Source organism: Beta vulgaris, chromosome 8 (assembly GCF_026745355.1).
Source record: "Beta vulgaris subsp. vulgaris cultivar EL10 chromosome 8, EL10.2, whole genome shotgun sequence".
Taxonomy (NCBI): domain Eukaryota; kingdom Viridiplantae; phylum Streptophyta; class Magnoliopsida; order Caryophyllales; family Amaranthaceae; genus Beta; species Beta vulgaris.
Window position 1 is genome coordinate 50,070,556 of NC_079209.1, and position 27,946 is coordinate 50,098,501.

General features: G+C 38.1%; 1 long non-coding RNA gene across 1 annotated transcript; it reads left to right on the top strand.

The window, feature by feature from the left end:
• The first annotated feature begins 1,810 nt into the window (after positions 1-1,810).
• On the top strand, positions 1,811-27,916 carry LOC130589785 (uncharacterized). Its single transcript, XR_008967431.1, has 2 exons — positions 1,811-2,110; positions 27,734-27,916. It is a non-coding gene; the product is annotated as an uncharacterized LOC130589785 (long non-coding RNA).
• Positions 27,917-27,946: the final 30 nt, after the last annotated feature.

Below are 27,946 nucleotides of genomic sequence, written 5' to 3' on the forward strand. Positions count from 1 at the left end.
TCGAATGTAGTTCATCTATTAGTGATGACTACTCAATTTTATAATTTTCTTAGGCGTTGTTTGGTTGACAAAACAAATCATGAAAAGTGCAAATTCCTAGGAAGTAGAAGTTTATGAAGTTGTTTGGTTGGCAAAACCATGGAAATTTGCACTTCCTAGACTTACCTAGGTCCCCCTAGGTAAGTAGAGCTTCCCATAGGAAGTTCTACTTTCCATTATCAACGAAACACAATTTTACACTTCCTAGGAATTTCAAATACATGGAAAAAACAACTTCCTAGGAAGTATAACTTCCTATATACAACCAAACAAGACTTTATTATATTATATTGTGGCATAATGTGTGGGTGGAAGATTTGCACTCTTGAAGTTTAGAAAGATAGATGAAATAGGTGATGGGGCAGGTATGAAGCAGGCATGGTCGCATGGATATCTAAGCAGGATAGAACGAGGATACTTTAGATACATACTTGTTGGAGCTTGGATTTTGAAAGTTTTTCGAATAGGTGGTGGGACAGGGATAAATTTTTTAGGCGGGTACGGGTGTGGGTATGGAGGGACCATCTTCCACACCCATCTTGCCCCGCCCAATTAACATCCTTAATGTCATAATAAATTCTTTCATATCATTATTGAAGTGTTTTATATCATTTTGCAGCTATTTCATATAATTTTTAAGTTTGTTTCATGTCTATCTATAAATAATTTTCATATCGTTAGTATGTTTTCATATCATTATTAATGACTTCTATATGTCATCTTCATTGTTACTAACTTCTATGTCATATCATTACTACTATGATCATCTCCATGTTCTTCCGAAGTTCCGATTATTTCTCACCCTCTATTTTCTCCTACAGTCCTGCTCAGTGCTCACACCACCACCCTAGGATATCCTTCACCTCAATCACCCTAGCAAATCATGATTTCTTCCTCTCTCCTAATTGTCTCTATTTTCTCCTTAAATAAACTTCACCGGAATTTCAAATGCAACGAAAAAAAACATCGGGGAGTCGTTTGGTAATTTATGTTGTTTTCAAGATTTATGTAATTTAGAGTTTGTTTTGTTCGTTTTTTAGTTTTCTTTTTCTGTGGAATACTTTTTGATGAAAACTTAAAAAAAAAAAATATTCTCTAAGTTTTTTAGTTTTTTTTTATGGTTGGTTAATGCATGTTGTTTGAAAAAAATGAATATTTTCTAAGTTTTTTCAGTAGATCTTTACTTTTATAATCGTTTGAAAATTGAGTCATTAGTTTATATTTTCAATAGTGAGTTTATTTTCACATATTTTTATGTATTGCTTTTTGTTAATGTAGAACTTTCCTTATGATATTTGTAAACGAGGAAAGAATTAACAAAATCTTTTTATTTTTATTTTTTGTGAGATTAAGAATATAAAAGTCTTTTCGAAATGGGACACCATAACATAGCTCTCCTTGTCTTATATAATAGAGAGATAATATTACATAATAAGGGGGGTTTGAAAGATAAGTTTGAATTTAAGACAAATATTAGCTTTGAATAAATTTTTTTAAGAAATACAAGAAAGAATCCCAAGTATAGTGTAACTAGGAAATTATAGAGATAATGTAGTACACTAAAGATATGATAAATATCTGTAAGATATATTAGTTAGTTAGGATATAATATTATTGTAGGCAAATATTATTTTATGATTTATTTCCAATAAATATTAGCTAAGTATTAAGAATAATATATTTTTTAAAGATTGTTTTCGGGTAGGAGTTCCTATAAGTCTATAACTCCTATACATATCACAGTCATTGTAAATTATTGAATCCACCTTAATACAATCATATATTTCTCTCTTCTTATAAACTTATCAGAAATACAAAAAATAATAATTTTACAAACTATAAATCCGTAAAACATAACAGCCAATTCTGTTCTTTCACCAGCAGCGAAACCAACAACAGCAAGAAGTGAAGAACATGGAAGAACGCGAGAATCAAAGAAGCGGAAAGCCGGAGACTAAAGGCTAGAGATTTTTGGTTGGAGGTTATCTCCAGCCCAAAATCAATAGCAAAATTGTGCATCAATATCTCACGCATGAAGTTCATATTTACTTTCACGATCCTTAAATTACTGGTACTACTTTTCTTTCTCTGTTACTAATCAAACTTTTCTAGTAACATCATTAATTATTGTTTGATTACTTGTTTCTTGGTCTGTTTTATTTTTAGTAGTAGTAGTATTTGATGCATGGATATGTTATAGAGAGTATCTCTGAGAAATACTAAGAATAACGATTTACTGTTTATTTTGTATGTTTCAGTTTCAGAAATACTTAATTTTGATGCAATTATTGTTATTTTCTTGCTCGGTTAATTTTCTCTTGGTTTTGAATTATACAATATCATGCATGAAAAGATCATATTGATTCTTTTTATTCATTTTCTTCTTTGAATATTAAACATGAATGTCACGATTTTGTATTTTCAGTTGTAAAAAGATTCAATTTTCATGTCATCATAGTTATTTTCTGTTGTGATCAGTAAATTAAATATTTTCTTCTTCTCTCGGCCTTTTAATCATTTTTTTCAGATGACATGAATGGAAACGATTCTAGTATAGTAGTATGTGCTTATATTGTTAATTTCAAGAAAACTCAAGTGAATTATTGTCATATAGTATGTAATTGATCTTCAGTGGTTAATGTCAATTAATAACAATATAAGTTGCATATATACTAAGACAAAAAAGTGGGAGCAAATTAAAGATTTGAGCCCTTAATTTTGTGTTCTTATTTTTGTTTTCTCAGTTTGAGTCTTTGATTAAACTATCTTCATATACATATATATTGGGGGATTCAATTTGGATGATTAATTCTTTAGAATGATAATTCAGTTGAATGTTAATGACATTACCAGGTCAATAATTTATGGGTTATGTACATTATAGTTTAAACTTCAAGAAAACTAATTAATTATAATTATGATAAGTAGATATATTTTGATACGTGACATCACGGCTTTTACCTTTAAAAAGTGTTACCAAAGATGAAAACTTTATTTTTAAGTACGCTCAAATTATGATGATAGAAGAGCAAAATTACAAATTTTTGTGGGTTGCTTGAGCAAGATTCTTTTATTGAAAGGGTTTTGAAATTGTTTGGTATTAGAGGACCGACTCACCAAGTTGGGCTTTTCGAATGATGTAATTGGAGGGGATAAGTTTTTGAATGGGTTCAGTGGGATTGGTGAGCGAATGGGATCGGCAGCCATGGAAGGTGGCGAGGAGTGCTCGAAAAAAAAAATCGAAGTGGAGGTTAGCAGGGGTTTAATACTCCGTATTTTGGGACAGCGCGACTCTCGAACCTTCTCACCTTCGCACCTTTTTCGCACACTCGAACCACGACAGCGCGATTCTCGTCGCAGCACTGTCTCGCACAAAAACCCTCATTACTCACGCACAAAATCACTTCGCACACGACACTCTCGTCGTTCGCACAACCTTGAACCGTCGAAGGTGAAGGCTCAGCGGAGGCGATGAGAGAGAGAGAAAAGCTGAGAGAGAACAGTGAGAGATTGAGAGAGGAGAGAGAAATTGAGAGAGAAAATCTGAGAGAGAGGGTTTGAAAGTCGGCTGAGGGAGAGGGAGAGGGAGAGAGAGGAGAGAGAAGAAGAAAACGGCTGGGGAGAAAGGAAAAGTAATTAGGGTTTTCTTTTTGTTTTCTGATTTTTTCCTTCTCCTTTCCTTTTATACTCCCTTCAACCCTAGGTCATGTAAATTCGGTTTAACCTTTTATAAACTCCGAAATTTACTAAACCAACTCATATTATCATTATTTTATTCCTATTATTTTGTAAATAATACTAAAATACCTTTTTATTAACTTCTTTATATTTTCTTAATTAATACGAAATAACTCCAAAATACGGAGTATTACAGGCTTCCCCCCTTAAAAGAAGTTTCGTCCCGAAACTTGAGGTAGCCCGTCTTAACGACGATCTTTTGCACTTCTAAGTCCCAAAATTTCACAAGCCTTTGCTAACGTTCGCACAACAGATAAGCATATAAGCAGTAATTACACATAACTAACATAATTAACATACTTTAGGGTGAAAGCGCGAAATTCTATCGCATTCTTCCCCCCCTTAAAAAAAAGTTACGTCCCCGTAACTCACGTACCTCTTGAAAAAGCTCAGGGTACTTCAGACGCATTGCATCTTCGGCTTCCCATGTGGCTTCCTCAGTATTTTGATTTCTCCACAACACTTTGACAATTTTGACGTCCTTATTCCTCGTACTACGCACCTTGCGGTCTAGGATCTGGACAAGTTTCTCCTCATAGGACAAGGTTTCGTCTATCTCGACGTTTTCGGTTCAAGGACATGTGACTCATCAGGTACGTATCTCCGGAGTTGGGATACGTGAAACACGTTATGGACCCTTTCTAAGTCGTTGGGTAAATCCAGGCGATAAGCAACTTTCCCTACTCTTGCCAATATCTCATATGGTCCTATGAACTTAGGGCTTAGCTTCCCCTTTTTCCCGAATCGCATCACTCCTTTCATTGGGGATACCTTAAGCAATACTTTTTCCCCGACTTCGTAATTTTCATCCCTTCGCTTCTGATCCGCATAGGATTTTTGAATGTCCTGTGCAGCCTTAATCTTTTCTTGAATGACTCGCACTTGATCCATTGTCTCCTGAATCATCTCAGGTCCTAACACCACAATCTCACTAATGTCGTTCCAACACAAAGGGCTACGACACTTTCTCCCATACAGTGCTTCGAAATGGTGCCATCTTAATACTAGCATGGTAGCTGTTGTTGTATGAGAATTCTATGAGGTCCAAATGGTCTTCCCATGATCCTTGGTATTCTAAGGCACATGCTCGCAACATGTCCTCTAAGGTCTGAATAGTTCCTTCAGTTTGACCGTCGGTAGCTGGGTGAAAAGTTGTACTCATCAATAGCTCACTACCAAATGCTTCCTGGACCTTTTTCTAGAAATTCGAAAGGAATCGAGAATCTCTATCTGATACTATACTCGTGGGTACCCCATGAATCGAATGACATTTTTCACATAAGCCTTGGCTAAGGCTTCCATACTCCACGTATCTTCATAGGTATGAACCTTGCTGTCTTGGTTAGTCGTCCACTATCACCCATATGGTATTATTGCCTCCCCGACTCCTAGGTAAGGCGACAACGAAGTCCATGGATATAATCCCATTTCCTGTGGAATGTCTAAGGGTTGAATCTTTCCCTGAGGTCTCTTGTGTTCACTTTTACTTTCTGGCACGTTAGACATTTGGAAACAAACTCAGCTACTGCTCTCTTCATCCAGGCCACCAAAATCTTTTGAGGTCCTTATACAACTTATCTCCCCCTGGGTGGACGGAATAAGTCGTGTTATGACCCTCACTCATTATCTTCTGTTTCAGCTCTTCACACTTTTGTGGTACGCACCACCTACCCTTATATCGTATGCTTCCATCCTCATGGATCGCAAACCCCTCTGCTTTGCCCTCCTTAAGCTTTGCTTTGACTCGTCAAGCTTCACATCCCCAGGTTGACTCTCTCTTATCTCGTCTAGAAAGTTCGGTTCGATGGTTAGGGCACTCAGCAATCTTTCTACCTCCCCTTCATGAACAACTTCTATCCGGAGTCTAGAAATTCCTCACAAATTTGTCGGCAACGACTAATGTATTCAGGCTATGGCTAGACTTGCGACTTAACGCATCAGCAACGACGTTGGCTTTACCCTCATGGTACTGGATGTCTAAGTCATAGTCCTTGATGAGCTCTAACCATCTGCGCTGCCTCATGTTAAGGTCTTTCTGGGTGAAGATGTATTTGAGGCTTTTGTGATCAGTGAAGATTCGACAGGTCACCCCGTAAAGGTAGTGTCTCCAGATTTTGAGGGCAAATACTATGACGGCCAATTCTAGGTCATGTGTTGGGTAATTGACTTCATATGGCTTCAACTGTCGGGACGCATAAGCTATGACCTTCCCATTTTGCATAAGAACACAACCCAACCCATTTTTGGACGCATCACTATACACATCATATCCCTCATTCCCGTTAGGCAAGGTTAGGACAGGGGCTGATGTTAACCTCTCTTTGAGCGTTTGAAAGGCCTTCTCACTGTCCTCATTCCAGTTAAACCTACAATCCTTCTTCATCAAGTTGGTCATAGGCTTTGCTATTTTGGAGAAGTCTTTCACAAATCTCCTATAGTAACCGGCTAAACCCAAGAAACTTCTTATATCGTGACATTCTTTGGGTAGGCCATTCACTCACGGCCTTTGATCTTTGCAGGATCTACTGACTCACCCTCCTTGGAGACAAAGTGACCCAAAAATGACCCCTTTCCAACCAAAATTCACACTTCGAAAACTTCGCATAGAGTTGGTTGTCCCTGAGTGCCTGTAAAATGACTCTCAAATGACCCTCATGTTCCTCCTTATTCTTAGAATAGATCAGTATATCGTCTATGAACATAACGACGAATTTATCGAGGTAGGGTCGGAAAATCCTATTCATAAGGTCCATGAAAACTGCAGATGCATTGGTTAACCCAAAAGGCATGACCGTAAAATCGTAGTGACCATATCTGGTCCGGAAGGCAGTCTTAGGTATATCATGATCAACAATCCTCAACTGATGGTAACCTGACCTTAAGTCTATTTTGGAGAACATCCCCGCACTCTGAAGTTGGTCAAACAAGTCATCAATTCTAAGTAATGGGTACTTGCTTTTTACAGTGACATTGTTCAACTCTCGATAGTCTATACACAACCTCAAACTACCATCCTTCTTTTTCACAAACAAGACGGGTGCTCCCCATGGTGACATGCTAGGTCTAATATACCCTTTGTCGAGTAGTTCCTCCAACTGGTTCTTCAACTCATTCATTTCTGCTGGAGCCATTCAATATGGGGCTTTCGAAATTGGTCCAGTCCCAGGTACTAGGTCAAGGTGAACTCTACATCTCTCCTTGGAGGCATAACAGGTATTTCATCAAGGAAAAACATCCTGGAACTCTCGGACTATGGGCACATCTCCAGGCCTCAACAGATCATCTTCAACTCTTCTCACCGAACACATAAATAGGGGGCCATCCCTTGTCTACATAGTTCTTAATTGTAAGCATTGATCACCTTAATCCCGGGTTCTCGAGGTATTCTCCTATATGACACATTTTTCCCGAAGGGTCCCTTAGTTCCATTTCTGCGCATCGCAATCTATCTTAGCCATGTACTTCCCAAGCCAATCCATCCCCAAAATAAGTCTAGGTTCGATAAGTTAAACTCTATCAGTCAGAAGGAAAGAAACCCTCACCTATTTTCAATGGCACTTTTAGAAATCTTTTAGAGCAGTTAACAGTCTCCCCAGATGGAATGACTATAGGCATAGAAATCACTCAGACTCACCAATGCAAAATTCTAACAGTTGCATGGGCAATAAATGACAATGATGCTCCAGAATCAAATAATACTTTAACAGGAGTGGAGTTGATAGAAAATGTACCCGTGACAACATCTCTACGAGCCTCTTCTTCTCTAGTCGTCATCATGTGCAGCTTCCCCTTGCCCTTATCTTGGGAATTGGTTGCATTGTTCCCATTAGAGATCTGATTGTTGGTGTTGGTCGCAGGCTTGAAATAGTTAGAATCCCCATTTTAAGCACTTCCCCCATTTCCATTCCCGTTTCCGTTTCCATTTCGGGGTTTGTCCCCATAATTCCCCTTCTTTTGGCCATTGGGGTTCAGTTTGTTCTTTGAATAACACTCATATGCTCTATGTCCCATTTTCTCGCATTCTCGACATTCGACCTTGTTACCCTCAGTCTTTACCAGGATGGTTGTTAGGGCACTTTCTACACCTATACACACGCTCAGGTCTGCGGTTATTGGTGTTGTTATTGCGGTTATTGTTGTTGGGATTAGAGTTGTTATTGGGTCCCTTACCGAAATTCCTTTGAGGGTTTTGGTTCCCATTATGCTTTTTCTCGAACTTCTGGCCCTCGGGGTTTGGATTATCTTTGCGTTTCTCACCAAGCTTACCCCATTCCTCCCTCTTCCTGATGGCATAAAGATGAGTAGTTTTGCCAAACACGTGATCTAGAGAGGTAAATGTATCTCCCCCCAGTCTTCCTTGCAGATCAAGGGTAAGTCCTAGCTCGAAACGTGAGGCTTTAGCCTCCTCAGTAGGGGCGATCTCCAGGGTAAATCTCATTAGCTCAATGAACTTCCGGTAATACTCCTCCACAGACATGGTCCCCTGCTCTAGCATCATAAATTCCTGAGCTTTCTGTTTCTTAAGATATGGAGGGTAATATTTGTCTCTCAGGGCCTTTTTGAAGGTCTCCCACCCAAAACCAGGTTGACTCAGGAGGTTGTCCTTAGCTTGGGTCCACCAGAAATGAGCATCTCCCTGCAGGTAGTAGCTAGCTAAGGGTACGGTTTTCTCATCAGGGCAGGATAGGGTGAAGAAAAGTTTGTCGAATTCCCCAACCCAGTTCTTTAATTCCTTAGGTCCCCCTTTCTCGTTCAGTACGGGTGGGTTTCTACGGGCAACCTTCTCAGATAGATCCCCATCACGGTTGTGACCTTAGGCTAGGTTGGCAGTGATTTGTACCAAGTCATGTATCGATTGCTCGATATTGAGAGAGGTCTCAGAGGTGCCTCCCGATCGAACCATTCTACGCTGAAATTAACATAATAGCTATTTCAGTGACTTACACATAATCTTTAACTCATTTAACGATTACACATTGCGCATATAACCAGTTATTGCGAACACTTGCTAAGTTTGTACTGACTTGCACTAAATAATCTTAAATAAGATGCCACAATCAACAATAAAGGATAACACTATGTACTATTATTGAAAATGGAAATATAATGTTTGTAAAGAAATACCATATATATATATATAAATAACCAAGTAATGCTACTCACTAAGCGGCATGCAAGCCTTATTAACACTGAAATAACCAAATGAATAAAGACGACAAAAATAAGACAAAAGTCCTAATTCTAAATATACGACCAAAGGAACTATGGACTAAGGCGACGAGCTTCATCCTCTGATTCAGAATCCTCTATCTCCTCATCAATGTCAATCTCTTCTGCATCAGCGTCCTCAATGGGTATATCATCCAGTAGGGGTCCTTGGTCTTCCATGGGGTCTTGCTCCTCGATGGGACCCTCTTCCTCAATGGTATCCTCTTCCTCAACAGGATTTTCTTCCTCAACAGGTTCTTCCTCAACAGGGTCTTCGTTCTCAGCATGTTCTTCTTCCTCAACAGGTATATCTTCTAGTGGGGGTGGCTCGTCATCATCATCTTCCCCATCTAACCCTGGTGCAGCCTGAACCCCGTCCAACACTACAATAAAGGTCCTAATTTTCCTCTCATCATCCGAGACGTAGATGACAGTTCTAAGGTTTTGAAAGTCATCAGGTATTAACTCGTCCTCAAACGGTTGGTATCTTGGCCTCTTTGCAACAGGTGACGATGGTGGTTCAGGTTTGACCCTTGGGTTCTCAGAACTCCTATCTACGGCCCTATTTCCCGAACTTTCCCCCACTGATGAAGTAGAAGAGTTTTGACCTCTCGTTTCACGAATCCTCCACTCATTCTCGTAGTATTTGAGGTTAGCTAGGAAGTGTTTTTCATAAGGAAGGTTTTGGTATCCGTAGGTATGCTTCTCCCTATTGAAATTCCCCTCTGCAGTCCACATATCTCCATACCTACGATGAACGAACCTATAGGGCTCTATGTCTGGAACATACCGAAGCATAAAGTGTATCCTAGAGCACTCAGACCGTAACCACTGCTCCCCTTGCATGATTCTATAATCCATGGCAGCCTTCATCTTTAAAAACCAAACATCCCAATCTTCCCCTACTTGTTTCATCAAATAGTCTGTAACACAAATCATTGTCTCAAAAACTAAAATGCAGCGGAATTAAAATTGTAAATACAACTCGGGAATTATAGATGACCCCTTTTATTCAAAACTAAGTGCTCTATTTGATGAAACAAGTAGGGGAGGATCGAGATGTTTGGTTTTTTAAGATGAAGGCTGCCATGGATTATAGAATCATGCAAGGGGAGCAGTGGATACGGTCTGAGTGCTCTAGGATACACTTTATGCTTTGGTATGTTCCAGACATAGAGCCCTACAGGTTCGTTCATCGTAGGTATGGAGATATGTGGACTGCAGAGGGGAATTTCAATAGGGAGAAGCATACCTACGGATACCAAAACCTTCCTTCTGAAAAACACTTCCTAGTTGACCTCAAATACTGCGAGAATGAGTGGAGGATTTGTGAAACGAGAGGTCAAAATCCTTCTACTTCATCAGTGGGGGAAAGTTCGGGAAATAGGGCCGTAGATAGGAGTTCTGAGAACCCAAGGGTCAAACCTGAACCACCATCGTCACCTGTTGCAAAGAGGCCAAGATACCAACCGTTTGAGGACGAGTTAATACCTGATGACTTTCAAAACCTTAGAACCGTTATCTACGTCTCGGATGATGAGAGGAAAATTAGGACCTTTATTGTAGTGTTGGACGGGGTTCAGGCTGCACCAGGGTTAGATGGGGAAGATGATGATGACGAGCCACCCCCTAGAAGATATACCTGTTGAGGAAGAAGAACATGCTGAGAACGAAGACCCTGTTGACGAAGAGGAACCTGTTGAGGAAGAACCTGTTGAGGAAGAGGATACCATTGAGGAAGAGGGTCCCATCGAGGAGCAAGACCCCATGGAAGACCAAGGACCCCTACTGGATGATATACCCATTAAGGAGCGATGCAGAAGAGATTGACATTGATGAGGGGATAGAGGATTCTGAATCAGAGGATGAAGCTCGCTGCCTTAGTCCATAGTTCCTTTGGTCATATATTTAGGATTAGGACTTTTGTCTTATTTTTGTCGTCTTTATTCATTTGTTTATTTCAGTGTTAATAAGGCTTGCATGCCGTTAGTGAGTAACATTACTTGTTATTTATATATATATATATATATATATAATATATTATAATAATATATAATTATTATATATGGTATTTCTTTACAAACATTACATTTCCATTTTCAATAATAGTACATAGTGTTATCTTTATTGTTGATTGTGGCATCTTATTTAAGATTATTGTAGTGCAAGTCAGTACAGACTTAGCAAGTGTTCGCAATAACTGGTTATATGCGCAATGTGTAATCGTTAAATGAGTTAAAGATTATGTGTACGTCACTGAAATAACTATTATGTTAATTTTAGCGCAGAATGGTTCGATCGGGAGGATCTGAAACCTCTCTCAATATCGAGCAATCGATACGTGACTTGGTACAAACACTGCCAACCTAGCCAAGGTCACAACCTGATGGGGATCTATCTGAGAAGGTTGCCCGTAGAAACCCACCTGTACTGAACGGAAAGGGGACCTAAGGAATTAGAGAACTGGTTGGGGAATTCGACAAACTTTTCTTCACCCTATCCTGCCCTGATGAGAAAACCGTCCCTTAGCTAGCTACTTACCTGCAGGGAGATGCTCATTTCTGGTGACCCAAGCTAAGGACAACCTCCTGAGTCAATCTGGTTTTGGGTGGGAGACCTTCAAAAAGGCCACGAGAGATAAATATTACCCTCAATATCTTAAGAAACAGAAAGCTCAGGAATTTATGATGCTAGAGCAGGGGACCATGTCTGTGGAGGAGTATTACCGGAAGTTCATTGAGCTAATGAGATTTCCCCGGAGATTCCGCCTACTGAGGAGGCTAAAGCCTCACGTTTCGAGCTAGGACTTACCCTTGACCTGCAAGGAAGACTGGGGGGAGATACATTTACCTCTCTAGATCACGTGTTTGGCAAAGCTGCTCATCTTTATGCCATCAGGAAGAGGGAGGAAGGGGGTAAGCTTGGTGAGAAACGCAAAGATAATTTAAACCCCGAGGGCCAGAAGTTCGAGAAAAAGCATAATGGGAACCAAAACCCTCAAAGAAATTTCGGTAAGGGACCCAATAACAACTCTAATCCAACAACAATAACCGCAATAACAACACCAATAACCGCAGACCTGAGCGTGTGTATAGGTGTAGAAAGTGCCCTAACAACCATCCTGGTAAAGACTGTGAGGGTAACAAGGTCGAATGTCGAGAATGCGGGAAAATGGGACATAGGGCATATGAGTTCTATTCAAAGAAGAAACTGAACCCCAATGGCCAAAAGAAGGGGAATTATGGGGACAAGCCCCGAAATGGAAACGGAAACGGGAATGGAAATTGGGAAAGTGCTTAAAATGGGAATTCTAACTATTCCAAGCCTACGACCAACACCAACAATCAGATCTCTAATGGGAACAATGCAACCAATTCCCAAGATAAGGGCAAGGGGAAGCTGTACATGATGACGACTAGAGAAGAAGAGGCTCGTAGAGATGTTGTCACAGGTACATTTTCTATCAACTCCACTCCTGTTAAAGTATTATTTGATTCTGGAGCATCATTGTCATTTATTACCCATGCAACTGTTAGAACTTTAGCATTGGTTGAGTCTGAGTCGATTTCTATGCCTACAGTCATTCCATCTGAGGAGACTGTTAACTGCTCTAAAAGATTTCTAAAAGTGCCATTGAAAATAGGGGAGGGTTTCTTTCCTTCTGATCTGATAGAGTTTAACTTATCGAACCTAGACGTTATTTTGGGGATGGATTGGCTTGGGAAGTACATGGCTAAGATAGATTGCGATGCGCAGAAATTGGAACTAAGGGACCCTTCGGGAAAAAGAGTGTCATATAGGAGAATACCTCGAGAACTCGGGATTAAGGTGATCAATGCTTTACAAATTAAGAACTATGTAGACAAGGGATGGCCCCCTATTTATGTGTTTAGTGAGAAGAGTTGAAGATGATCCTTTGAGGCCTGGAGATGTGCCCATAGTCCGAGAGTTCCAAGATGTTTTTCCTGACGAAATACCTGGTATGCCTCCAAGGAGAGATGTAGAGTTCACCGTTTGGGACTGGACCAATTTCGAAAGCCTCATATCGAAAGGCTCCAGCAGAAATGAATGAGTTGAAGAACCAGTTGGAGGAACTACTCGACAAAGGTATATTAGACCTAGCATGTCACCATGGGGAGCACCCGTCTTGTTTGTGAAAAAGAAGGATGGTAGTTTGAGGTTGTGTATAGACTATCGAGAGTTGAACAATGTCACTGTGAAAAACAAGTACCCATTACCTAGAATTGATGACTTGTTTGACCAACTTCAGGGTGCGGGGATGTTCTCCAAAATAGACTTAAGGTCTGGTTACCATCAGTTGAGGATTGTTGATCATGATATACCTAAGACTGCCTTCCGGACCAGATATGGTCACTACGAGTTTACGATCATGCCTTTTGGGTTAACCAATGTACCTGCAGTTTTCATGGACCTTATGAATAGGATTTTCCGACCCTACCTCGACAAATTCGTCGTTGTGTTCATAGACGATATACGGATCTATTCTAAGAATAAAGAGGAACATGAGGGTCATTTGAGAGTCATTTTACACGCACTCAGGGACAACCAACTCTATGCGAAGTTTTCGAAGTGTGAATTTTGGTTGGAAACGGTGTCATTTTTGGGTCACTTTGTCTCCAAGGAGGGTATGTCAGTAGATCCTGTAAAGATCAAGGCCGTGAGTGAATGGCCTACCCCAAAGAATGTCACGGATCTAAGAAGTTTCTTGGGTTTAGCCGGTTACTATAAGAGATTTGTGAAAGACTTCTCCAAAATAGCAAAGTCTATGACCAACTTGATGAAGAAGGATTGTAGGTTTAACTGGAATGAGGACAGTGAGAAGGCCTTTCAAACGCTCAAAGAGAGGTTAACTCAGCCCCTGTCCTAACCTTGCCTAACGGGAATGAGGGTTTGATGTGTATAGTATATGCGTCCAAAAATGGGTTGGGTTGTGTTCTGATGCAAAATGGGAAGGTCATAGCTTATGCGTCCCGCAGTTGAAGCCATATGAAGTCAATTACCCAACACACGACCTAGAATTGGCCGCCATAGTATTTGCCCTCAAAATCTGGAGACACTACCATTACGGGGTGACCTGTCGAATCTTCACTGATCACAAAAGCCGCAAATACATCTTCACCCAGAAAGACCTTAAGATGAGGCAGCGCAGATGGTTAGAGCTCATCAAGGACTATGACTTAGATATCCAGTACCATGAGGGTAAAGCGAACGTCGTTGCTGATGCGTTAAGTCGCAAGTCTAGCCATAGCCTAAATACATTAGTCGTTGCCGACGAACTTTGTGAGAAATTTTCTAGACTCCAGATAGAAGTTGTGCATGAAGGGGAGGTAGAAAGATTGCTGAGTGCCCTAACCATCGAGCCCAACTTTCTAGACGAGATAAGAGAGAGTCAACCTGGAGATGTGAAGCTTGAGCGAGTCAAAGCAAAGCTTAAGGAAGGCAAAGCAGAGGGGTTTGTGATTCATGAGGATGGAAGCATACGATATAGGGGTAGGTGGTGCGTACCACAAAAGTGTGAAGAGCTGAAACAGAAGATAATGAGTGAAGGTCATAACACGACTTATTCCGTCCACCCAGGGGGAGATAAGTTGTATAAGGACCTCAAGAAGATGTTCTGGTGGCCTGGGATGAAAAGAGAAGTAGCTGAGTTTGTTTCCAAATGTCTAACGTGACAGAAAGTCAAAAGTGAACACAAGAGACCTCAAGGAAAGATTCAACCCTTAGACATTCCAACATGGAAATGGGATTCGATATCCATGGACTTCGTTGTCGCCTTACCTAGGAGTCGGGGAGGCAATAATACCATATGGGTGATAGTGGACAGACTAACCAAGACAGCAAGGTTTATACCTATGAAGGATACGTGAAGTATGGAAGCCTTAGCCAAGGCTTATGTAAAAAATGTCATTCGATTGCATGGGGTACCCCACGAGTATAGTATCAGATAGAGATTCTCGATTCCTTTCGAATTTCTGAAAAAAGGTCCAGGAAACATTTGGTAGTGAGCTATTGATGAGTACAACCTTTCACCCAGCTACCGACGGTCAAACCAAAAGAACTATTCAGACCTTAGAGGACATGTTGCGACCATGTGCCTTAGAATACCAAGGATCATAGGAAGACCATTTGGACCTCATAGAATTCTCGTACAACAACAGCTACCATGCTAGTATTAAGATGGCACCATTCGAAAGCACTGTATGGGAGAAAGTGTCGTAGCCCTTTGTGTTGGAACGACATTAGTGAGACTGTGGTGTTAGGACCTGAGATGATTCAGGAGACAATGGATCAAGTGCGAGTCATTCAAGAAAAGATTAAGGTTGCACAGGACAGGCAAAAATCCTATGCGGATCAGAAGCGAAGGGATGAAAATTACGAAGTCGGGGAAAAAGTTTGCTTAAGGTGTCCCCAATGAAAGGAGTGATGCGATTCGGGAAAAAGGGGAAGCTAAGCCCTAAGTTCATAGGACCATATGAGATATTGGCAAGAGTAGGGAAAGTTGCTTATCGCCTGGATTTACCCAACGACTTAGAAAGGGTCCATAACGTGTTTCACGTATCCCAACTCCGGAGATACGTACCTGATGAGTCACATGTCCTTGAACCGAAAACGTCGAGATAGACGAAACCTTGTCCTATGAGGAGAAACCTGTCCAGATCCTAGACCGCAAGGTGCGTAGTAGAGGAATAAGGACGTCAAAATTGTCAAAGTGTTGTGGAGAAATCAAAATACCGAGGAAGCCACATGGGAAGCCGAAGATGCAATGCGTCTGAAGTACCCTGAGCTTTTCAAGAGGTACGTGAGTTACGGGGACGTAACTTTTCTTTTAAGGGGGGAAGAATGCGATAGAATTTCGCGCTTTCACCCTAAAGTATGTTAATTATGTTAGTTATGTGTAATTACTGCTTATCTGCTTATCTGTTGTGCGAACGTTAGAAAAGCTTGTGAAATTTTGGGACTTAGAAGTGCAAAAGATCGTCGTTAAGACGGGCTACCTCAAGTTTCGGGACGAAACTTCTTTTAAGGGGGGAAGCCTGTAATACTCCGTATTTTGGGAGTTATTTCGTATTAATTAAGAAAATATAAAGAAGTTAATAAAAAGGCATTTAGTATTATTTACAAATAATAGGAATAAATAATGATAATATGAGTTGGTTTAGTAAATTTGGAGTTTATAAAAGGTTAAACCGAATTTACATGACCTAGGGTTGAAGGGGAGTATAAAAAGAAAAGGAGAAGGAAAAAATCAGAAAACAAAAAGAAAACCCAAATTACTTCTCCTCTCTCCCCAGCCGTTTTCTTCTTCTCTCTCCTCTCTCTCTCCCTCTCCCTCAGCCGACTTTCAAACCCTCTCTCTCTCAGATTTTCTCTCTCAATTTCTCTCTCCTCTCTCAATCTCTCGTTGTTCTCTATCAGCTTTTCTCTCTCTCTCGTCGCCTCCCCTGAGCCTTCACCTTCACCTTCGACGGTTCAAGGCTGTGCGAACGACGAGAGTGTCGTGTGCGAAGTGATTTTGTGCGTGAGTGTCGAGGGTTTTTGTGCGAGACAGTGATGCGACGAGAGTCGCGCTGTCGTGGTTCGAGTGTGCGAAAAAGGTGCGAAGGCGAGAAGGTTCGAGGATTTGGTGCGGAGTTCCGCGATTCTAGTATTGCGCGACCAGCAAGTAAAATCATGGATTTTTGCTACTTTATCTCGTGATGTTTTTGTTGATGTTCATGATTTGCACACCTCTGTCGATATATGGAATAAATTACAGTCTTGTTTTATGCATGCAAGTATGGCTCGTTCTATGGAGTTGAAGGGACGTTTGACTCGTATTAACAAGAATGAATCTCAAACTATGGATGGTTATATACGGGAAATAAAGGTTATTGCTGATTCTCTTGCTGCTATTCAGTGCCCTGTGTCAAATCAGGATCTAGTTCAGTATACTCTTTTTGGTCTGGATCGTGATTCTGAATATGATCACATTGTTACTACCTTGTTGCATTATCCCTTCCCTATTAGTTTTGATGATCTAAGGCCTAAGTTGCTCCTTCATGAACAAAGATTGAAAAATTCGCGGGATGGATCTGATTCCTCCTCTCATCTTGCCTTAGTTGATGTTCAATCTATTGGTTCTGGATCAAGTTACTCCACCAAGTCTAACTCTAGAGGGAGAAATCGGGGAAGAAATAATAGAAATCGTAGGGGTAATAATAATCGTGGTGGTAACAATAATCAGAATGCTCGTGGTAATAATGGTGGAAATAATAATTCTCGTGGCTCTGGAAACAACAACAACAACAATGCTAATCGGGAACGCTCCTATGGTATGAGTAAATATTCTAACTTTTCATCCTATAGTATGCCTTGCCTAGATTATATTACTAATGATTTGTCGTCTGCAGGGAGTAATCCATCAAGTAGCAATATAAACTCTACCCGTACTTTTGATACTTGTGGTTTATGTTGGTTTCCAGGTCATCAAGCTACCTATTGTCCTCAACGTTTCAATTCCAACTTTGTTCCCTCTTTCTCTGAAAGTGTCACTCGAGCCTTAGCTGCACTGTATGTTGGTGGTGAAGCTAATGATTCAGTCTGGTACCCGGATTCGGGCACTGTATCTCACATGACCCCTCAGGATGGTAAGTTTCTGCTAAAACTCCTTATACTAGGTCTAGTTCTGTTATAGTTGGTAATGGTACCTTACTCCCTAATAAAAGTACTGGAAATTAACCTTAAAAACTACAAGTCGTCCCCTCCAGTTGTGATCTGTCTGTCATGTTCCTAACTGAAACATAATTTATCATCGGTATTGATTTGACAAAATAGGAGATTGCCAAAGATCAATGTGAATTTTATATAAAGGATATGTGGAAATATGTTCAACTGAATCAAAAGGTAATAAACAATGAATCTTTCCTAGCTTACATCCAACACAATCCTCATGAAACTTAGAGCTACATGTGATATATTTATTTGAAAATAAAGATCCTAAAATGCTAGAAGATGTATGCCCCAGACGAGCATGCCAATTGTCACCCGACTCCTTAGTGGCTAAAAAAGCAGGAACTGAAGGCTCGGGAGGGACAATGCTGGGCTGAAGAGGGTAGACACCTTGCTTACTGGTTCCCTAAAGCAGAACCTCCCCCGTTATCTGGTCCTTAACATAAACAGAATTTTTATCAAAACTCACAACACAATCATTTTCATAACACAACTTGTTAACCGATAATAAATTATGTTTTAAGATAGGAACATGACAGACAGATGACAACTGGAGGGGACGACTTGTAGTTTTTAAGGTTAAATTTTCAGTACTTTTAATAGGGAGCAAGGTACCATTACCAATTATAACAAAACTAGACCTAGTATAAGGAGTTTTAGCAGAAAACTTACCATCCTGAGGGGTCATGTGAGATGCAGTGCTCGAATCCGGGTACCAGACTGAATCATTAGCTTCACCACCAACAGACAGTGCAACTACGGCTCGAGTGACACTTTCAGAGAAAGAGGGAACAAAGCTGGAATTGAAACGTTGAGGACAATAGGCAGCTTGATGACCTAGAAACCAACATAAACCACAAGTATCAGAAGTAGGGGTAGAGTTTACATTGCTACTTGATGGATTACTCCCTGCAGACGACAAGTCATTAGTAATATAATTTAGGCAAGGCATACTATAGGATGAAAAGTTAGAATATTTACTCATACCATAGGAGCGTCCCCGATTAGCATTGTTGTTGTTGTTTTCCAGAACCACGAGAATTATTATTTCCACCATTATTACCACGAGCATTCTGATTATTGTTACCACCACGATTATTATTACCCCACGATTTCTATTATTTCTTCCCCGATTTCTCCCTCCAGAGTTAGACTTGGTGGAGGAACTTGATCCAGAACCAGTAGATTGAACATCAACTAAGGCATGATGAGAGGAGGAATCAGATCCATTCCGCGAATTTTTCAATCTTTGTTCATGAAGGAGCAACTTAGGCCTTAGATCATCAAAATTAATAGGGAAGGGATAATGCAACAAGGTAGTAACAATGTGATGATATTCAGAATCACGATACAGACCAAAAAGAGTATACTGACCTAGTTCCTGATTTGACACAGGGTACTGAATAGCAGCAAGAGAATCAGCAATAACCTTTATTTCCCGTAAATAACCATCCATAGTTTGAGATTCATTCTTTTTAATACGAGTCAAACGTCCCTTCAACTCCATAGAACGAGGCATACTTGCATGCATAAAACAAGACTGTAATTTATTCCATATATCGACAGAGGTGTGCAAATCATGAACATTAACAAAAACATCACGAAATAAAGTAGCAAAAATCCATGATTTTACTTGCTGGTTAATACGTAGATATTCATAAAAGTGCGCATTAGGAACATTATTACCAGATTCATCAAGTATAGTAGCAGGAGGAATAAGAGCAGTACCATCAACAAGGCCAAGTAATTAATAAGGAAGCAGAAGGCACGTAATTTGACTTTTCCATAAAAAGATAATCCTCAGGAGAAGAAAGAGTGATCGTTACCAAATTACTGAGATTCAGAGCGGATATTTGCGGTAATGAGAATAAAGATGGCGACATGTGCTGGGGAACAGCACCGGTGTTGGTGGGAAATCCCGGTGGGAAGCGCGGCGAGGCGAGCGACGGGGTGGCTGGAGAGGCGCCGACGTGGTGCAGCCCGGAGGAGAACCCGACAGAACTTGAGGACGTAGCAGCAGCAGACCAGGGCGCGGATAAATAGGGCGCCGTAAAAGGCATGTAGAGGCCAGCAGTGGGGTTGTGGTCTGGCGTCGGCGAAGAAAAAGGGTAGCCGGTGGTCGGCGGCGGCAGAGGCTGCGCAAGAGCAGCACTAGCGGAGGAAGCATTGGGCGAATTAGCCATCGCAAGAAAGGAAAAAAAAATTGGAAAAAGGAAAAAAAAAATTAGAAAACCTTAGGATGTGATACCATGTACAAGTGGAAAAATAATTGTGTTAACCTTATGTGGTTAACCCTGGCATTCAATATATATAGGTTTACAATACAAGCCTATGACTAGTTAAAGACTATTCTATCCTTTTACATACAATGTTATCTAATAAACAGAACTATAGAATTGGAGGAAGACTAAGTTTGTTACAACTTGAAGCAGTTCAGTCTCGTCAACTCTTATCAGAATGAACACTTCTTCTGAGTTGTATTATTCAAGCAGTAGATCGAAAGCAATGGGTAAAGCGATTAACATAAGAATTATGAGGAGTAGTAACATTAGTGGTGGTAGACTGATAGTAGAAGTAGACATGCATCATAGAAGCAAATAAATGGCAATTGGAGTGGATTTTATGGAGAACCTTTTGAAATTTAGAGATTGATCTTTTAGATCATCAAGAAGATACAAAAGTTCTATGTGAAAGAGGGTAGAGTAGAGGAATTTTCCAAGAAGCAGGGTAAACTGGAAAATAAGTGTTCTATGTGCTAGTCATGTGAACTGCACGTAATTTACCTGCAAGGATCACCCTTGTAAAACATGACATAAAGTATGACATGCTGTGATATCCGAAAGTTGGAAGTTTGGGACCTTTTTTGAAAGGAGGGTCATAATTGGGACTGCACTTGTCAATTTTTTCTATTAAAATTATAGATAGGTCGTCTTTATATAAGGTTTTGTATTATTGAGTTTTAGGAAAAGCTTATGATATATAATTGTCCTAATGACTCTTTTGTAGACCATTTTTATATTGTTCATTGCAGGGGCGGGGCCAGGGAAATATGGGCATTGGAGTTAAACTAATAACTTGTACTATGCAAGAAGCTTTCATGAATGCTTATTTTGTTTTTTTTTTGGTTCGTTTTTTATGATACTAAATATGAGTCACCTCTTCTGGTAAATAATGTTGGAATAATTATATTTTAGTTTATATTTACATTTAAACATAATTTCGTTTTAAATAATTTATTTATTTAAAGAAGGTTGACTATTTTGAAAGTCAAAGGAATTATTTTAAGGATTTAAGGAAGTTAAAATATTTTTGTTAAGGCATGCTTTGAAAAATATTTGAACTACTAATTGGATTTGGAAAAGAAGTTTATATGGGCTTGAGGAACCCGAAATTCTAAGTGGATTAGGAAAAGGATTTCTATTGATGTTAGGAGTTCTAATTCATTAATCCTATTCATCATTAAACTTTATTTGAACCCAATCTTCTTTTTCTAAAGCCCAAAAGGAAAATCCTCTTTAAAAATACCTTATACCCAATTATTTTACCACAAAAAAAATTATTATCTTCTCTCTCCTCATAACAGCCGACCATAATCTCTCTCCTCTTCCCACGTGATTTCTTTCTTTTGCTCTCAAGTTTTCTTCCTTCTTCTTCAAGTAACGCTTTCTTCTTCGCCAAGAAACGTCACCATACCTCTTCAACCGCCATTTCCCTTGTGCGCCGCTGCTGCCAGACATGTTATTCCGTTTCGGCGCCTCCTTATTCATTATTCTTTGATTTGTTCGTTAATTTCTTTTTCTTCTTCCTTAAGTTTCAATTAAAGATCATGTTTTTATGCTTTATTTTAGTACTAGTCATGGTTAATAACTTTAATTTACTATTTTAATGATTAATCTTGGATTATATATATTATGTATTACAAGAATGAAATTTCAAATTTCATTATTATTTTTAGATTGAGTTTTTAATTATCAAAACATGAATTTTTAGGGTGTTAAAAATTGAAAAATCATAGTAGTATGTTATAAACTATGAGATTGATTTAAATTAATGAATCTAAGCATGTTTAAGTATGTTTAAAGAGAGTTTTATAATTTTATAAGTTTTTGGAATTTTAGAAAGGGCCTTAATAATGGAGTTTTAAGGATTTTAATTACTAGTATGGCAGTACTATGCTAGGTATTAAATGTAATTAAAGTTTTAATAGTAAAAACAACTTTTAAATATTTTTAAAAAGGATCTAAAGTATTTTAAATTTGTTGTATTTTATTTAGAGTATTGACTTTAATTAATATTGATTATTGTAGACGAAAATTATTCAGTAGGTGACTTTTATAAGTGATTAAAGGTGGCCTATCAGTTAGTTACACAATGTACGTACATCCCTATGTGTTATGTGATATAGTATCATGATTTAAGAAGGAAAAGTTGTAGTATCATGTATAGGAATTTTGTAAGTTCATATGTGATTTCTAGTATGATTAGATTTTATATGTTTTATGCGTGTGTGCAAACATGTTGATTTTGAGTTAAAAATTATCATGTTTGTATGGAATTATTGATGCAAGCATGTGGATGAGAACTTTAGCTATTAATTCACATGGGGGAATTGATATATTATTGAGATTGAATCATGTTGAATCACGTGTTCCCTTACAGTATTATTTTCAATACTTTATAAGGAGTGTGGGCCTTATTTGGTAAGTTGATAAGTTATACCTTTGAAAGGTAAGATTGATTGTTGGCTAGATTCAACAAAATAAGAAAGATTGAAATTAAAGAAAGTAATCTTGGATTGTAAGTTGTGTGATCACTTATTAAATCCTAAGATAAAAGAGAAGTTCAATTGTGAATATATGGTAAATCACGTAAAGTGTATCTTGGGTAGTAATAAACTTTAGACCGGTGCATGTCTAGAGTTGGACAATTAGAAGTTGGGGTACATGGTGAGCGTGCCATGGCTTTTTCTGGGAAATGGATTGATCACCATTCCTATTTTTCAAAGATTTCTCGATATCGCAACTCATTCTGAAATACGAAGTCATGCCTGTATTTCGTCTCCTTAGGTGAAGGCAAGTTTAGATAAGACAACTCGGTCCAATAACTATTCCATTAAAGTAATAAAAAGATATTTAAAGTTTAGTTCAGTAGAAGTTATCTGTAGAATGTTATATTGTTATATTATTTATCTCTGCATGTTATTTATTAGTATCATGTTTAAAGTTTAGTATAGTAGAAGTTATCTGCAGAATGCTATATTGTTATATTATTATTTATCCCTGCATGTTATTTTTTAGTATCATGCTAGGAATGTTTATGTGATACTATGTAGTACTCAACTTTGCTGATTACGTGCTTTGTTTGTAATTGTTGATCATGGCTTTAAATACTTATTTATTTATTATATTAAAGTATGAAGTTTAGTTATATGTTTTACGCTTCAAAATTCTGAATAAGCCGATACGTTATCACACGGGCGATAACGCTTGGTAATTATCTATGTTTTATATTGAAAATGTATTTTTGAAAAGGGAGAATTATCGAGGTGTTACAAAGTGGTATCTGGGAGCTTTAGATTATTTTCAAAACTTTTAGGCGTCTAACTAACTTACTAGTTATTTGAATAAACTTTAAAACTGCTCCTACTTATTCGTTTTGAAAAACGTTATTACCTTATCTTACGAATAAGAATATATTGGTTGGAATTTTTTTTTTAGGTTCGAAATTTTTTATTTTAAGGAGGTCCGATTTTTTTTTATTATTATGTCATTGTCTGAGTTTTTTTTAAGAGTCGCAAATTTTTTAAAAAGGTTGGCTCGATTTTTTTTTTTTTACTTTCCTAATATGTTCGAATTTTTATTTGAGCATTAGTCGAAATATTTTTTTATTCGACATTCAGTATTATTATTATTATTTATTTGAAATTATAAGGAATGTCTGCATTAATTTATTACCTTAAAAGTATTACTTATTGCATAGTGAGAATCGGTAGTATAGGAAGTGCATATAGGATAGAAATATTATATGCCTGTATTGAATAGTTAGTTAAGCATGTTATTATTTTTTCTTCGCTACTAATAACTATTCATGATTATTTTTCTTCCCTGCTAACTGTTTATATCTTTCTTCCTTGCTAAGTGTTACAACCTTTAGCCTATGATGTTAATGGCAACTTTTGTTATAATTGTTGGGAATTACGTACAAAGGGAGTATTGAATATATTATGGAATATATTTGTTCTTGTAGATCCTTAACCATGTTTTTGCCAGAGTAGGAAGTTACTATAATCCTATTGTCTTAAGTGATGATGAAGTTGAGGATAATACCTGTTAATGATAAAGAATATACCAATTTAGAATGGACTATGCGTAAAATATTGAGATTAGGTTTGACTAGCGATGATGAGATCGTTGTGGAGTTCGGCCATGCTAAGGTCCAGACTAGACATGACATTTACCATGCATCTTTCAGATGTGAAACTCAGACTGAGTCTGAGGATGAAGAGCCTGAAGGCCCTCAACCTAAGAGGAGATCAAAGCGACAAAGGAGATATGTCGATTATTATTATGAGGATGTAGATGAGACTGAAGATGAGATCTTCATGCCTAATCAATAGTAGGAATCTAAGGACAAAGTTGATAATGTGGTACCTTAGGTTATTATTTATATATCTATGATTAGAGAAATAATATAGTATATTAATATAATAATGATGGATAGTTGGCCAACAGTGATTAGAACAATTTCATAGTACCATTGTTTTAGGAAAATATAACGTTATAGTAACAATTATTTATAATACCCTTTTGGAGGAATAAAAGTTATTATTTATTTATATGTGTGAGAAAGAATTAATTCTGGACTCATGATGGGAATCTTTCAATTATTTAAATTTTTATTATGAGATCAAATTCTTGATTGCTTCTACTTATATGTTTTGATGTGAATATTTTAATGTTGTCTTCTTAGATTGACATATAAGTTGTATTGAAACCTAAAATAGAGTTATATTACTTTCAGGTCACGAAATAGGATGGCTAACAACAACGACCTAACTACTGCTATTCCCCTCTTGGCGGAAAAATTGACTTAGGAGAGAGCTGAGCGTCCTCATACTACTGGGGATATGTTTGAAAGGCTAGCTAAGGTTAAGCCACCATATTATAAGAAGTAAGCTGATCCAACCTTCCTAGAAAACTGGATTAGGGAGTTTGAGAAACTTTTTGAGGTTGTGAACTGTCTTGAGCATATGAGAGTGGGTCAGGCTGTGTTATACCTTAAAGATGAGGCTGACTTATGGTGGAGGGAGAGTGGAGCTAGATTGAGTGCTGTGGAAGGAATTCGATTGGGATGCCTTTGTGACTACCTTGAGAGGGAAATTTTACCCTGCATTTGTGAGGAAGCAAAAGCCCCATGAATTCATTAACCTTAAGATGGGTAATATGACCATCTTTGAGTATTACGGCAAATTCATAGCACTGTCGAGATTTGCACCTGAAGTTTTAGCCACTGAGGAGCCTTCAGGTGCAAATCTCAACAGTGCTATGTGAAGGAGATGGAACAAATGGTGAAGTAAAAGAAGCATATGGCCCGTAGGTGGCTGTGTAGGTGGCTGAGTGGGCTGTGAAATCATCACATTCTGCATATGTGTGATATCCTCCCTCTACCTTTCACTCATTTTCCGCATGAGTGCTTCCTCTTGTTCCTGACTCGATCTCCAATAGTTCCTACGAGGTACATACCCAAAAGCCTTCATATAGCCAACATTCACGCCTCTAAAACCATAACAACGACCCGAATGATCTGGCTTCTCTCCAAGAGCCATAAAAAGGGCGTCTCTGTTACGTACCGGAATGAACTCACCCTTGGCTTGATTCTCCTTGTACTCCAACTGCCCAAAAAGCAAGTTACAAGTAATAATGTAATTAATAAATGAAAAATAATATTCATGTCAAACTAAAAGTTAATTATAATGATATACATACGTATTTGTCAGCTGCAATCTTTGTTTCCTTAGCTGGAATAAATCGTTGTTTAGTAACATGATCTTTCTTATGCCTCGCGCACCACCAGTCATCACACCGGTTAAAAGTGGAGGACATCGAGGAGGGTGGTGTAGTAGATGATGATCCAGAATCAAAACTAGGTGGACCGAAGTTCTCCTGCTTCCACAACTCTCTAGCATCCCCATAGCTCCTCTAACCTAAGTGGTGATGATGTGTGTTCTTTTTTGCGCTCTCGAGCGCCTTTTCTCGCTTTTTCTGCAAAAAAAAAATAAAATACATTAAGTTAGTAGAATATAATTTAAATTAATAAAAACAAGTTGATAATTAGATTATAAACTTACTATAGCCACATCTGACGTCATCTTTTCTTTGAAGGTGGCCCAATCCTCCTTCTTGATGTGCTTGTATACATCTGGCGGACTATCACCTAACTTCTTTTTCTTTGATCTAACTCTCGTCATTGTGATCCAACCAGATACCAATTTGCTCTTAAAATCCCTCCATCTAGTGTTCATAGCAGACAATTATTGCTTTTTATATGGAACCTCGTCGGGAATGTGAAACATATTTTGTTTTTTTTTTCAAAACAGGCTAAAATGGCTTATTTTGGTTCTAACTTGTGTATATTTTGTATTACCAATCAAAACTATCATTAAACACATGAAACTAAGTATATATGATATGTTAGAGGTGTTTATAACTTAAACTAGCATGAAACTATTCATATTCATTCATTTGGAAGGAAAAAAAATGGCCCAAATGGGCTAAAATGGCTTATTTTGGTTCCAACTTGTCTATATTTTGTATTACCAATCAAAACTACCATTAAACACATGAAACTTTGTATATATGATATGTTAGAGGTGTTTACAACTTAAACTAGCATGAAACTATTCATATTCATTCATTTGGAAGGAAAATGGCCCAAAATGGGCTAAAATGGCTTATTTTGGTTCCAACTTGTCTATATCTTTTATTACCAATCAAAACTACCATCAAACACATGAAACTAAGTATATATGATATGTTAGAGGTGTTTACAACTTAAACTAGCATGAAACTATTCATATTCATTCATTTGGAAGGAAAATGGCCCAAAATGGGCTAAAAATGGCTTATTTTGGTTCCAACTTGTCTATATATTTTATTACCAATCAAAACTACCATTAAAAGACATTGCTATTTGGTTTCAAATTCTGGTAAATTCATATATTCATAAATAAATAATAGGAAAATTTCATAAGAAGGGGCCAAATATTACCCATTTTCTTTTATAAGTCCCAACTATAGGTTATTTTCTTCATGTATCAAGTTTACCATCTTATGATTTTCATAAGTTCTGAGTTACTTATAATTGATTTAGAAGGTAAGATTTTTTTGAACGTTTACCATGTTCGAACACTTCCAGCAAGTGACAGAGACCTATAAACTGGGACCAATATTTAAAAACCTTACATTCTAAACCGGTTATAAGTAACTCATGACCTATGAAAATCACAGGATAGTAAACTTGGAACGTGTAGGGAATAATCCACAATTGGGACTTATAAAAGAAAATGGATAATACTTGAGCCATGTCTTGTGAATTTCTCCTATATAATAAATATGATGATCAGTATAAGGAAATTCATATTTTATTAAAAATGAAAGAGGGAATACATTAAAGTGAACATTGAGGCAATTGAAACAAACTAAGCATATTCATGCATTGCTATTTTCTTCGAGGACAAAGTTTTTTTCAGTTTCAACATCATTCATGAAAAAATTAGAAACATCAAAGCTAGCCATGCATGTATTAGCTTCATTAACAAAGTTATCTTCAATATTTTTCCCTTTGTTCTTTATTGAAACTTGATATAGATCTACCAAGTGTTTGGTCGTACAACATGTGCGACCTCAATTTCCAGTCATGCCACAACATGTGTCTTTTTCTTTGTAGGATGTCTGCCTTTGGTTTTCAGATTGATTGTCCCTAATATTTTATCATAATTTTTAAAATTCTTATTTCTTAGGGAAACCAGCCTCTGTCACATCCATGTCCTCTCCCACGGTCGTTGTAATTAATGCGTCCACCCTTGTGTATAGCATTCGCTTACGGTAGATCAGATGCTTCTATTGCATTTCTTTCATTGGTGGTTGAAGACCCTGTAAGTCTAAGATTATGATTTTTCAATAAAAGATTATTATTTTGTTCATTCACAAGTAGCATTGAGATTAGCTCAACA